Source organism: Egretta garzetta, unplaced genomic scaffold, assembly GCF_000687185.1.
Source record: "Egretta garzetta isolate BGI_Z169 unplaced genomic scaffold, ASM68718v1 scaffold25, whole genome shotgun sequence".
NCBI lineage: Eukaryota > Metazoa > Chordata > Aves > Pelecaniformes > Ardeidae > Egretta > Egretta garzetta.
The window spans coordinates 2542701-2556016 of NW_009259800.1; the positions used below are offsets into that span (position 1 = coordinate 2542701).

At 44.0% G+C, this 13316-nt stretch overlaps 1 protein-coding gene across 1 annotated transcript in view; it reads left to right on the plus strand.

Moving 5' to 3' along the window:
* Positions 1-13316, plus strand: part of FBRSL1 (fibrosin like 1) — a 403985-nt gene that overhangs the window by 258984 nt on the left and 131685 nt on the right. The gene's annotated exons all lie outside the window — the stretch shown is intronic.

Genomic DNA, 13316 nt, shown 5'->3' on the forward strand with positions numbered 1-13316 from the left:
GGAAGAGTCCCACTGGCTTCGGTAGGTTTTCCTTCAAAATTTTTATTAGATCTGAAGATTTCAGTGAAAAGCAGCATGGATAAGGCACTGAACTGGGATGTAGACGACTGATTCTCTTGTGCTGTAGACTTGCATGGGAATCCTTGTGCAAGTTTCTCTTCGTTTCTTGCTAGTCTTCATTCCTGGATTTGTTTTTGACCTTCTGAAACCTATGTTCTATCACTTGCAGGAGGGGAGAATGGGGAACAGCATTGCCATGTGTCTTGTTTGCATTCATGTTGCTGGTTATCTCATTCAGGCACTGCCATATTATTTTCAGCAAGTGGCCTGAGCACAGCAACGAGGAAGAGCTCTGAGTTCCCAGCTCCTTTCCTCCTGTTGACTCCCTCTGTAGCTTCAGATAGATTACTCATGTGCCCTTCTTCTCTTTCTCATCGGAAAAATAGGACTGGGATTTAGTGTGAATAGGTGTTACACAGTAAGTGGCAAGGAACATCCTTTTGAAATACGAAGTACCGCAGTTATCCTGGCTATGAGCAGCACAGCTCTCATTCGAGTGCGGGCATTGCACACAGGCTCTGCCGTCCCCAGTGTGTGGTGGAGCTGCGTTCGTACCCCAGGCTCTGCCCTGTGGGCTCTGGGTATTGCAGATGGGCGATGGCTGGTAGCTGAGAGATGCTATTTTGACCAATTTTATCAACATACTGAAATATGATCTTTTCCTTTAAGTGTGTGTAGATACGTGTTCAGTGTACGTACTTCCCAAATTCGGTAGGTGTGTATGAGCATGCACGCGCCCAATGTGAATTCTGATTTCATGGATGCTGATTTTGTACTGATGTAACTCGATGAGACTTGAAGAGGAAGATGAAGTTGAATTTCATTGTGATCATTGTATATAATTTCTGAAAGTCAATATGCAGCAATTAACTCATGAGCTTATAACTGTGGCTAATATTTTTTTCTTTTTTTTTTTAACAAAAGCACAAGTTACATTGAAACTCTTCTTACGGCTTTCTCTTTTCCCCTTTGATCTTTCTTACTATATGAAATACTCTTTGAAAAAGCTTTCTGCTTTTTTTTTTTTCTAATGGAAAATAATTGCATTTGACTTTAGAAATGTACACCTACAGTACTGGACTGTTTTTCTGTTTGTTTGTTGTGGCATTTTTTAAAGGACACTTGCAAATGATACACACACTCCTCGCGTATAGAAATCTTACCAGCAGGTTTAATTGTACTGGTTTGCCCTGCAAGATACAAAGGTTCGTCATTCTCCAGTGTGGGCATCTGCCTTGAGAGCCCCTTGAGTGACTTTGACACTACCCGAGTTGGATTACAAGAATGTGTTTTTATTACTGCTGATGACAGATACGCAACATCTAACTGCCCTTGATTTTCTAAATGTTTCTTTAAAGACAGATTACCCTTGCTTTAAAGCTTTTCATTACTCACCGTAATTATATGTAACACTGTGCTTTTAAAACGGGGTGGGAGAAGACCCAAGGAGACGTAAGCATGCACTTGGTCATGGCTTGGAGAGATGATTGCAAAGAAGAGGGAGACGATTTTCCCAATCAGAACAAAACATTGGCCTTGTGCCTCCTTAACTCATTAAGCCTCGGCTCTTGCTTTGGTGTTTTGATAGAGGGCGACGGGCAAAGGACCGTTTCAGTGCTTATATTCATCTCACCTACTTGCCCGTTTCATCTCTATCTCTGAACACTGATCTCCAGAAGAGAAAGCATTGGGATTTCTCCAAGCTGTCACCCAGCCCCAGGACGTGATCAGTCTAGGGCAACAAGGAAACTAAATATAAGGAAGACAGGGTGTATATGGCTGTATTTATCAAGACAACTAAGTGAATGAAGTCCATGCTGCCTCCAGGACTTCTGTTCACACCTCAACCTGTCCCTTTTGAATCTAGAAACACAGCCCTCTGGTTTCAATCCTGAATGCGCAGACATACGAATGGAAACTGAAATTCCTAGATAGCAGCAGGCAGGACTGTTCATTTACCCAAGACGGGATCTTACATCGGGAGTCCCACTCGCTCTGGGCCATGAAGTCCACTGCAAGCAGGTTTGCAGGTCTGGAGAGCTGGGATTTGGGAAGCTTCAAGCTGTTTCATTCCCAGGTAAAATTTTTCTTTTAAGGCTCATGTAGACTTTTGGGGGTCCTGTGCCCTAGGTCTGTGGTACCTCAAAAAACAGAGCCAGAATTTGGTGCTTGTCTAAATTCCTGCCTTAATGCAGCTTCCCCTTTCAAGACAGCAAGGCTCCTGCTGCTGCCACTGCCGCTCGCCCCCCCTTTACCTTCCAGCTCACTGCGTCTGTTCCTGGAGGCCCCGGGAGGCTTTAACAACCACTAGATTGTTAGTGACAGTCAGACACTTTAACACTTAAAGTAGAAGGTTTGATTTAATCGCAAGGCTGTCATTTATTATTTGTCTGCTGTGTTCCGCTGGGGCGCCCGCTGATCAACTGCCTGCTCCCAGGAGGGCTTTTTTTTTTTTTTTTTTTTTTTGTCTGCTCATAAATATGAGCGCCCCCCCGGTCCCCTGCCTGCCCCCAGGGGGGCTTTTTTTTTTTTTTTTGTTATGTCTAAATCCTCAATACAAATTGCAGCGCTCCTAGATCTCCCAGTGGGACCCATTACCGCCTGTGGGGCATTAAGGATCATTAATAGTGCTGTCAGCAAGCTAGCCAGTTGGTTAGCTTCTCATAAATAGGAAATTAATCCATCTACTTCATTAATAATGCCGAGTGTAGCTATTTTGTTGCACTTGATGTAAGGGGCCTTCTGTTTGTCTGTAATGTGATAAGACAGGACTCCAAATTAGCATTGAATGTCTGATACAAGAGTGCAGACTCAATTACTTAGTGGAAAGGTTTTTGTTTTGGTTGGGGTTTTTTGTTGGTTTTTTCCCCAAACGTCTTTAAAGTTCTGGAGCAGCAAGAAAAAAAAAAACCCAACACTGATTTGCTTCATTATTTGTATTTTGCAGATTCTGTTTCCATCACTTGCTGCTTCTTTTGAAGAATAAATTGTTGGGGAGGGAAACCAGTGAGTGAGAAATGGGGACCACACCTGGCAGGAAAAGCAAAATACGTTAATTAGAGACAGGGCTAACTAGCTGTGCTCATCTTGCCTTCTGTGCTGAGGGTTTGGGGGGGTTGTTTTGCTTTTTCCTTGCATCTATAGTTAAGGAATCATTACAACACTGATGGGTGATATATTTCACTTTGTAGGAGGAGGAGCAGTAACAGTGTAGGTTAAAGGAGAAAATGAGCCATGATAAGAGTCGTCCAGCTTTTTATGAGAAAATCATTTGCCTACCCAGCAAACGCAGAGTCCCTGATGGGTGGTATTGGAACCACTCAGAGGATATGAAGAATTCTGAGTACATTTATCTATTGCATTTCTAATTAGTTTTACTCAATAATATCTAGGCACCAGAAACAAAATAGAGAGTTACATGGCAATTATCCATAAAAGTACTTCATCCTATGCTTCTGTGCTGTTCAGATCTTCCTGTGTTTCCTTCCTTCCTATGACTTTCTCATCGGTGTGTGGGAAAATACAAGTAATTTTTCAGCCTTAATTATTAAAGAAAAGCTTTTCAAGAAGGGAATGGTTTCCCTCTTGCCCTTGAAACGCTGTACATTTGCCTTTTTGTACTTCAGCCTTGTGGGTTTGTTTTCAACCAAACAAACAAAAAATTCAGCTCGGATGACCGACTCTTGCTAGAGTCAGAGTTTGCAGTATGGGGAACCACTCAACTTCTTGGGATTTCTATCCAAAGCTTTGGGGAGACTTTGCTGAGAGTCTCCTTCATGATACTTAAGAATTTGCTTTTACTGGCTTTCTAGCAATATGCTGTTAATAGCATGTAGAGGAGGGATTATAAACATGTAACCATATCAGGGCCCAGCCTATGTCTGGGGCTCCAAGGCACTGCCACAACATAAATAATGATCATTATAACTAATTACTGTTTGGGCATTGGGGAGGGAGAGCACTTGTATTTATTTTTATAATGGGAGGCAAATAAATTTCTGAAATATCAAGAGGAGGGAGGAAAGAGCTTCTACAAAGTGATGAGATAAATAGATTTGGAAACATTCCAGTTCTCAGAAGCCAGTAGTCTGGAATGGATATTTTCTGTTGACAAACTCTTCAAACCATGTGAGCTGTGCTGTATTTATTTACATCATTCCTGCAGTGGAAATGCGTTTTCCAAAAGTGGTGTGTGACCGAAGAAGTACAGTGCAGCAGCAGGGACGATCCCAATATTCACAGGAGTTGCAGGAAAGGATTTTGGGGATTTCCACCCCAGGCAGCAGAGCTGCTTGCATTGTTTGTGCTAGATACACGCTGCACTACAGTACCATCTGGGAATTGGCCCTGAAGGGCAAAATATACAAAGAAACACAGGAGGCGTAGACCCTATCTCTAAAAATCTCACTATGGGCGCCCTCAAACTTTGCAAATATTCATTGTCTGAATTCCAGTGATGGTTCTGAATTTCACAATTGCCCTCTAGGATAAGCAAGAACAGAGGGATAAAACCAAACAGCTTTGAATGTAGAATTGCACTGGAGGGGGAAGGAGGGTTCAGCATTGGAAATTCATATATGAATTGTGCAGATTGGCTCGGTTTCCAGAGTATTTTTCTTTAACTGCTGCCTTTTCCTGTTTGGAACGGTTTTGTAGTGTATGGTGAGTAGCAATCACAGCAAACTGTCTGTCTCCATGTCCCCTCACCTATGTATTATTAGAGGCAGTGGTGCCGAGAATCCAGTGGCCGTAAAAAGCTCAGCTGCAGCCAAAATCCTAATGCACTTCCAATTCCCAGTGCATTAAGCTTGGAGAAGTCTGCTGTGTATTATCCCAGGCTCTGTCCAGTTTCTCTAGAGGTTTTTCTGGTGCTAAAATCTTTGCAAGCATTTTTGTCAGATGCTTAATGCTTTAAAACTTAACCTCATTACTCTCCAATCTATTTCTGTATTGGAGGAGAAGGGAGCATGGGAAGGATCTTTTCCCTGAAAATAAAAAAGTCCAGCCAACATAAGTTAGATGCTTTGGAGGTTCTTTTATTGTAAACTACAGGAAAGGACTTTGGCAATGTGTTGAAATTGTTAGATTAAAGCTTTCCCCTCCATCACCCCCCATTCTGCCATTAAAGACCAATGCTGCTGTAAACAATTTATGGCTTTCTTAAAGGAAGTCAGATAATCCTGGCTGATTTGTGGCCATTCCTTTATTGCCTTGCCAAACTCTGCTTTGTCATTTCTGGTTGGAGGAGAAAGCACACACAGCCACATATGTTCAAGTTTCTGACCTCATTTTGACTGTTACAAGAGAGTGAGCACATGTGTCTTTGGGAAAAAAAAAAAAAAAGAAAAGAAAAAATCCTGGAGTAAAAGAAGAATAATTTCCCTAGTAACTATGTTTTTTAAGAAATATGGGGTGTAAAATATACCATTAATGATTTTACAATCACTTGGCCAGTCAGGCAGGAGAGCTGGCTGACCCAGCCTAGTAGAGAGCACCACTCCGCATTAGTGTCAAAATGGATGTTTAGTCGTGTGCAGCCATGGTGAAATTGGAAGTGGAAAGGAGCCAATGCCTCTTTCAGAGAGAGGGGAATAAAAAACCCTCTCTCTTGTTTTACAAATCTCTCCAGGGATGATAAAAACGGCTCTCTTCAGCATCCATCTCCTGCTTAGTTCTAGATCAACACATGTGGTAGGAAAGTGTGTTCTGCATAGATATGTCACGGCTTCAGAGAAATTCTGAAAATAAAAAGGGCACATTTCTCCCCCCTGCAGCCCTCCTCCTCTTGGCATTTTGAGTAATCATGTTACCGATTAGTGGATATTTACTGTTAGAAGCAGAGCTTGTAGTTGTGCATATAATGACAGTGACCTGGCACTCTTCATGGTTAGATGCAGTTTACAGTACCGTGTGTGCATCGCCCATGTCTGTTTGGTCTGGTTTGTAGCCACAGCCTAGTTGGAGATTAAACTACTCAAGTTTTAGGATGATGTAGTTGTGTAAAAAAGGGAAAGACAGGGATTTAAAACACATGAAAGACCAAACAGCAGCATAGGTACTATTTTATCAGCAAGAAATCCTGTCATTGGTTCAACTTGTTTGTTTTTTAGGAAACTAGTATCCTCTGGTCAGCAGAAGCTGGGTCTCCATCTTCAGCCAAAGCTTTCTTGGTAGACCCTTTTCAGCATACACAAGGTCTAAGCTGCAGATATTCACAGAAATTAGTTGGGAACGTGTGTTAGGTCACTTCCTCCATCCTGCTGACAAGACAGTAGTTTCCAGTTCTTGTCCAATTCAGCCCTAAGTGTACCGAACGACAGTTTCTTCAGCCCCCCTTAGGAAATCGTTCCAGAGCCTAATAGCTCTCACAGTCAGACAGACAGCTCTTCTTCATGCAAAGCCTGGTTCTCACTTAAACTAAAGGTCAATTCACACCTACTGTGGCCCTGTGAGGTAACACAGAACAGAAATTGTATTTGTATTCATGTGGCATTCTCTTGTGGAGCCAGAACAGCATTGGGTGGCCTGAACATAAACACAGGTGAGACCAGCAGAGCCAACTGTCCTGTTCTTCATTTCGTCTTGTCTTACTCCCATCATCTGCACACTTCAAATAAACATCCCGCCTTAGTTGTCACTCCATCAAACTGTACTTGCAACCACGGGTTATGGAGAGAGATTTACAACTGTAGAGCAGGTCATCATCTGTGGGGTTAGTTTTGCTTCTGCTGGAAGCAGTGGAAGCATGACAGTATTCAGCAGTTCCAGGTTTTTAAAGCACAGAGCTTCTTCCAACCTGCAGTTGCAAAGTGTTTCTTGGGTATTAATACTGTAGTAAATCTCCTATCTCTGATGTTGCCATGAAACAGATGACACAAATGAGGTACAGAGATTGATTTTCAAGAACTGTCCTCTGAAATACCCAGTGTAAAAGTTGTGGAGCACTCAATACTGCTGTGACCATAGGAGGGTTTGCAAATGCTCAGCTCCTCTGAAAATTGGGCCAGAGAGGTTTCAAGAAGCATATCTGGAAATTCAGGGACACGAAATTACTTTGCCTTTTTTTTTTTCTTAGAAATTGTGATTCTGAGATTTGTGTCCAGAGCCATATGGCAAGTCTTTGATGAAACCAGACATTTCACTTCCAAGAATCTGCATTCTTGGAACCGTGAAAAAGCAAGAATATTGAGTCTTGTACCATAACGGTGAATTCCTTCAAGAAAAGAAACACAATTTCAAATCTGGAGGGGTTTTGAAAAGCTGGTAGTGAGGAGGTTCTGATTTATATTGTTCAGAAGTGGCTGCAATGGTGAAGGCATCATGCACTGGTTTTAGTGCCACTGTGCTGCTACATACTGTTTACATACCAGCTTAATTTTTCTTTCTTTCTCTTTCGTTCTGTCCAACCCAGCAGCTCATGAAACAGCAGACTAGACTGGAGGTAACTCAGTTGTAAAACATCATTTGACAAACTGTTAAAAGCTCTCCTGAATAGAGCATCATCCATGTTTGTGGTGGGGTTGAGATGATTATGTTATGAAATGGCATTTGATGCAGAACAAAGTGTTGCCACAGCAATAATTTCCAACACCCAGCTCTAACAATAAGTCATCCTCAGATCCTTACCACAGAGGGCCAGGCTCTTTGTTTACAGTCAAAATGAGAATTGCAAGACTGCAACCCCACTTGGCCTAAGCAAGAGCTGTGGCACCTCTGCACAGCCGAGTCATATCTCCAGCATGCCGGGACCCCTCTCCCAGCAAACACTGTCTGAGCAGGGCTCCTCCTCGGACGGTGTCAGCAATTCTCAGCAGTCAGCCAGAAGGGGATCTGCCCCCGGGGAAGCAAGACCTGGGGAGGGAGAGCTGTGCTGAGCTCTGGCCACATCGCAGCACTCACTGTGAACACCTCAAATCATTTCTGTGAACGTACACTTAGAAGAAGTCCTTGGTAGGTGAACTAATCCTTTCAAAGCACCTGTAACATCTGTAGGTTCTTACTAGTTCCCTTACTAATACAATGCCGGTGAATAAGCAGGAGTTGCTACGATGCACTCTGCCAGGTGAAGAATGAAGCCACATGAACGTGGTGCTTGGATCTCAGGATTCTGTGGTTCCAGGTTCTGCGATCAGTCCCCTGGACACCACCTACACTTCTTAGAGACATCCTTCCCCTATGGCAAAAGAATTTTCTATGGGTTTTCTAGGGACTATGTTGTCATAAGTTATTAGTAAAAAACACACCACCCCTTGAAGTATATACACTTTATTAGCCTCCTCCTAGCACAGCCTATTTTTTCAGGTAGTTATAATTTCTCCCACTTACTCTTCATAAATTTTAGAAAACTTAATATGTGCATGCCTACAACAGTGAAAATAGCTTTTGAAGATATGCGTGTACCTTTTTTCAGCTCATTTTTGAAAAATGCTTTCTTTTGTGTTTAGAACAAGTGACTTTTTTATTGTTAGCGAGGAGGACTTCTTTGGTTTTTAAAGTCATAATCAATAGTGATTGCAGACTCTGCATTTGTAATGCCAGGGAAGCCTAGGATAGGCTTTTGAGATATGATTCATTGATAGCTGGTGACGGTTTAACTTAAATGATAAAGGGACTTTCCCTATCACTCCACGTTTTGGTGATGATGTTCCACATCTTCACTGGCTTGTGTCTGCCAATTTCCACTACCCACAGGAAAGAGAAACAGTAAATGGAACACCAACAAATAGGGTTTTTTGAACAATTTCTGTCAACTTCCAGCTGCAGCAGTGATCGTTAGATCTCTTTAAGCTGTGCAATCTCAAGCAGGAGCACGTAGGAATAAGCTTTTGGCACCTTCTCCAACCTTGTGGAGCAAAGCTGTTGCACCACTGCTTGCTCTCTGCTGGTGTCTGTATCCAGAGGTTGCTACTGAACCCATTTCCCCTCATTTTGGTTTGAAATCATGGAACAATCCCACACTGCCATTTCTTTATTGACACTCTGGATTCATCAAGCTCATAAAATTCAACTGGATGTGAAATGCTGCAATTAGGCTTCAGTAATATATGTGGGTTTAACATGAAATCATCTCTGTGTTTAATCCTGTCCCATCCTACTTTTTTCATATCCCAGTGCTCCTAATCTTTGAAAATGTAGTTAGTTCCCTCTGCGCGGGGCGGGAGCCCTGGGTTCCCCTCCAGACCCAACCCGCTGCAGCTCGGTCAAGGCAAACCCCATCTGGCTAATTTATGAGCGGCACTAATGGGTCCTCAAGGGACCTCATCAGCGGTCTCATCCAGGATGTGACGGCCGTGACACAAACCTCCAAGGGAGATGGAGGCGGGTTCTAAGGAGCTCGGGATGAGTGGGGGCATAGGGAACAGGAAAGCATGGGGTACCTCTGGGGGACGGGAAAATTACAATCCCCACAGCTACCGTTGTTCTGTCTCTCATGAACTCCGAACAAATGTCCCTGCATCATCAAGTCAGAAATCTGTACAAATAAACGTGTGACATGTTTTTCCTCTCCCGTGTTTAATGTCTACCCAGTCGATAAATAATTATTAAGCAATGATGTAAGAGCTGCACTCTCAGAAAATTCAAACTTTAGTTTCAGGAAAATGAATTCATCCAGGAAATACACCTTTGTGCAATAAAGACTTGAGAAAGTAAAATGAGATTGTGGGCTTTCTTTCCCCAGGCTTGGATATTGCTTTATCAATACAGTTCTGTCACTAAGCTGTGAACAAACGCAGGCCTTGTCAGATTTACTAACTAATCACAGAAAAGTGTTGGCAGGGCTTAAAGGATTGAGTGACCAGACATAGTAACTCATTTTAAGTGTTCCTGCTTGCTGCATTTTTTTTCTTTTTTTTTCTTTCCCGCTCCCTACTTTTGCTCTCTTAAGTGGATAGGACAGCAAGTATCTTCATCTGGCACCTTCTGTCACACAGAAAGGAAAGATGTGCAAATTCCCCAGATTTTGCTTGTCTTCAGCCTAGTTCTTGAGCCACAGCCTCAAAAACATGTATGTGCATAAATAATGTCGCTCACTTAGCGCACCCCAATCTTCTCAAGCAAATATGCATATTATGCGTACGTACGCTGTCTGCGTAAGCGCGCTGCGCAGTGGATTTTTAATTGAAGGAGCTCCACTGGCTCTGATGGCCCTGCAGTGAGTTCGACCTTCAGCTTTAGTGGAGCTGTTCATTTGGCCACTTGGTAACAGGGAAAAGATGAAACGAGTACATTGGAAATGCTTTTTTCTCTTTCTCTCCATAATTTCTGTCATGAATTCCTCTGTTTTTGCTGTTCGTTCCCTGCTGGCAGTTGCCATCTGTAGCAATTTTTCTTCTGCCAGAAGGACTGGCAAGCAGCTCCCGCCAGTGCCCACATCAGTGATGCCTGGGCGACAGCCCGGGTGCCAGAGCGCTGCACCACCTCCACCTCTCCCCATCCTCCCCCACCCACACGTTCATACGCACACAGGCTCAATATGTCGCTTTTTGAACAAAGCTGTGCTGCTGGTGGCCTGAGATACCCGTCAGCCTGTCCTGGGACTCGGGTCCAGCTGTGCTGTGCATCTCCTGCGGCTTGATCGCGCCCCAGAGAGGTAGGGCTGCATTTTTCCTCCACCTATTTGCAGGCGTGGGAGGATTATGCTTCAGTATCGCTTGCTCGAAAGACACTGCTAGGCTGAAGCAGTACCTAGCTACAGCTCAGATTTCCTTTCCGTTGGGAGATTCAGACCTCAAGTTAATAGTTAATTAAGTCGATAGCCCCTGTTAGAAATGCCGCAAAGCAATGATCATGTGAGGAGAATCCTCCTTCTGAAAGACTCTTCTTTAAGTTCAAGGCATTAATCTTTGCCAGAGTGAGGTAAAGAAAGGAGGAGGATGTGATTCAAGTATGAAAATTTTTTAGATCACAAATAAAAATGTATTGTCACGAGAGGGAGCAGATCCTCCATTTTCTGAAAAATGCAAAAAAAAAGGTCTTTATTGCAAATCGGAAATACTTCCATACACGTGAAGGTTGTAATGGTTATTAACCCGCCCTTTTGCTGACATGATTTGAAGGACGGAGCTGGTGTTCTTTGTTTAGAGGCAAACTTCAGATTATTTGTTGTAAAGGAGTGGATATATCTGTGTACACGTATGTGCACAAGATATATGTTTGCACACAGACTTCTGCTTCGTTTAAAGCATCCATTCTGTATTCCTAATGTCTCAGACTCTGCATCATCTTGAAGGAAGTTCAAACAAAGACAACTCGTAACTCAGTGCAGCGGTGGAAGTGATCTGGCAGCTAGAAGATGCGTTGGGGTTATCACAGCTGCCATAAATATTGCTGAGACCTGCGAGGAGCTTGGGGCGGTGGCTTGGTGTACACAGGGGCAGGAGGGGCAGGCAGGAGCCATCTTTTGTTGTATTTGTCTGAGTCGGAGTGAGCAGGAGGGATGTGAAATGTCCTGCTGCGAGGACGGCCGCACAGCTGGAGGCAGCACAGGACCCTCTCGGTGCTTAGCCCGGCTTTCCCCGCAGGTCACATTGGCGGAAGATTGCCGCTACGATGCAGTTTTGGCGATGGGCAGTGGCCAGGGCTGGTATTAATTTCTCCACGTGTAAACACATGCGTATCTACTTTAGTTAGTGCAATGACAGCGAAAACAAAGTCGTCTGTTATTTCCGAAGTTGAAAGAGTAAGAGAGGCAGGACAGACTGGGGTCTCTGGTAAGGCAGGGCTTGTTATTTGTGGCTGTGGCTGAATTTGGCCTCAGGACACGTAGTGGTGGATCTCACAGGACCTGTGTGCGTCAGGCCTGGATGTGGTCCTGTGCGCTCGGTTAAGCCCCGTGCCTGTGCTTGGCTTGCAGGGAGGATGCGGCATCGCTAACCCCATCTCTCCCTCAGCACTTCCCTTCCTTTCCAGAAACCCCCGAGCCCTGGCTCTGGCCATGTTTCACGGTCAGGCTTTTCCCCTCGTTTCCCTCGTGGCAGCCCAGAAGGACCTGAACTCGGCTACTTAACAGCACCTCATGGGGAGCTCTTGGCTCGTGTTTCACCCGGCAGCCAGAGCCGAGCGGCTTTCCCCCAAAGTCTCTGCTGGCGCGAGAGCGGTTTCGGTGGCTCTGGTGGAAAGACTAAGAGCCTCTCTCTCCCCCAGCTGTCAAGGAAACTCGAGGAGGCATTCAAATGAGAGACACATGGATGTTTATAATTCACAGTTTTGCCATTGTTGTCACCAGAGATTTGTTCTTCCTGCTTGGTGAGGGGAAAAAAGGAAGGATAAAATTGGTACCATAACATGGCCAGACATAACTTGTTTGAAAGATGGGCCTCCAATTATTTACTTAAGGAAATAGTGGGAGATTTATTAATAACCTCTGGCGACTTAAATAGCTCTAGTGATTTCCATGTGTGACCTGAGGCCTCAGCCTTCCTGGCTGATTAGACACGAAACTCAACTAAAGAGCTGACCTGGTTGGTTTCAAGTGCTCTGCTGGTTAACTCCCAGATGTGAGGCCGAGGAAAAACAACGTCTGTCAGAGCCATTACGGAGCGCTCCGCTACAACAGATTTAATCTTGCCCCTGATTTCAGAGGAAACGGTGCAGTAGGAGGGCTGAAGCTGTAATGAACTCTTAACACAAAAAACTATTCTCTTCCATGCATCTGAGAGTGAGCAAAAGTCCTCATCTATCACTGCCTGCGCCGGCGAGTCTCCACTGCTGTTTGTGGATGTGTCACTTCTTTCTTCTTGACGAAAAAGGACTTTTTTTAAAATTAAACCCGGAATACCGTATTTTTTTCTGGCCATGCATACCAGTATTTCCTGGGGCTGGTATCCATATTGCTGCTGGATGGTTTTGCCAGATGTTGTCTATATAAGATAGCTGGTGACCCTGAAATATCTCTTAGGCTTTACGTCACCAGAACAGGATCTGCTCATTCTCTTTGTTTTCCTCCTAATAGAAGCTGCCACAGGTTGGAAACAAAACCTTTCCTAAAAAATCACCAAAGAACCCTCTTTCTGCCTTCCCAACGCCTCCAGATAAATATGAGAAAAGTACGCAGCAAGGGGATAAGAAAAAAGTAGAGCAAAGGGAAAAGTTTGGAAGTGGGGACCACTTTGGATGTTGCTGGGGTCACTACACTGATTCCAGATGCTTTTGAGCTCCGGCTGGGTAACTCAGCAATCACAGTTTCCAATCTGTTGCCAGCTGACGGGGATGAGAAGAAATGTTAACGCCATCACTTACGGACTTTTCATAAGACT